Genomic DNA, 1,645 nt, shown 5'->3' with positions numbered 1-1,645 from the left:
CCGTCCCTGTCACCACTTCCCCTCTGGGACCCCACTGCCACAGCATTCTTGTCCCTGTAGCTGAGCTGTTTCTCACAAGGAACTCGGGCCAGCGTAGGGCACAGGTATAGGCCCTGGAGCCAAGGGACTTGGATTCTAATCCAACATAGCGCTCATGACCTTGAGCAATTCGCTTTAACCTTCCCAAACCTTAGTTTTTTTTCATCTGCAAAATGGAGATAATGCACCAGCCTTACACAGATCACCTCAAAGGACATTCCGTTCCAATCAATCCCTCTTGCGTGTCAGATCAGAGCTTTGAAATCCAATGCCCATCGGCACCCGCCAGATAACACAAATGGGTGAAGGGTGCTGGTATGGGGCAAGAGAGAGTAGCGGGGACTGTGGGGGAGTGGAGACACATGACCCAGTCAGAGGGGGCTGGCATCTCAGCTCCAGCCAAGCCCTGCTGCATGGGAGTGCAGACCCCGGCTGCCAGCTGTCCCAAACATTTGGAACATGTTCCCCTTTTTCTAAGAGATAATAGAAATCCTGACCTTTATGTAATGGCTTCCAATTTTAGAATGTTGACCACAAAGTCAAATATTTTATTTTATTATATATATATTTTGTTTAACATTTTATTTATTTTTGAGACAGAGCATGAACGGGGGAGGGTCAGAGAGAGGGAGACACAGAATCCGAAACAGGCTTCAGGCTCTGAGCCGTCAGCACAGAGCCCGACGCGGGGCTCGAACTCACGGACCGCGAGATCGTGACCTGAGCCGAAGTCGGCCGCTTAACCGACTGAGCCACCCAGGCGCCCCAAAGTCAAATATTTTAGAAATGCTATGTGGGTCAAACCAACACCATTTTCCGTTCACGTTTGCTAGATCACGGGCTCCCTGAAGGCAGGGATCGTGTCCCTAATGCCCGGTCCTGGGTGTTTTCATACCTGTTAGCAGATAGAATGTTTATGTATTTATGTATTGTTTCAAGTGGTAATCTAAATTCCAGTGAACCTACAGTGTAATAGTAGTCTGCGGGGTAGAATTTAGTGATTCCTGATTTACATACAACGCCCAGTGCTCATCCCCACAAGTGCCCTCCTTAATCTCCAGCATCCGTCTGGCCCATCCCCCAGCCACCTCGCCTCTAGCCACCCTCAGTTTGTTCTCTATAGTTAAGGGTCTGTTTTATGGCTTATCAGATAGGATATTTAATGAGATCTGCTTCGACCTAGGGGTACAGAGATGAGTGCGGTAAACTTCCTGCCTTCCTAGATGAATGGCATTTGATTATCTCATTAGATATTTTTACTTACGACCCCCACTTTCCAGACCCCAACGGACGGATCTAGGCCTGTGGTTCTCAGGAAGGGAGACCGTGCCCCTGAGGCAGAGGTGCCGGACTCAGTAAGAATGTAGGAGGGCGGGGCGCCTGGGTGGCTCCGTCGGTGGAGCGTCCGTCTTCGGCTCAGGGCACGATCTCGCGCTCCGTGAGTTCGAGCCCCGCGTCGGGCTCTGGGCTGACGGCTGACGGCTGGGAGCCCGGAGCCTGCTTCGGATTCTGCGTCTCCCTCTCTCTCTGCCCCTCCCCCACTCGTGTTCTGTCTCTTTCTCTCAAAAATGGTCAAACATTAAAAAAAATATATATATATATATAA

This window comes from Neofelis nebulosa, chromosome 2, assembly GCF_028018385.1.
Source record: "Neofelis nebulosa isolate mNeoNeb1 chromosome 2, mNeoNeb1.pri, whole genome shotgun sequence".
Classification (NCBI taxonomy): Eukaryota; Metazoa; Chordata; class Mammalia; order Carnivora; family Felidae; genus Neofelis; species Neofelis nebulosa.
This window is presented reverse-complemented; position numbering follows the sequence as displayed.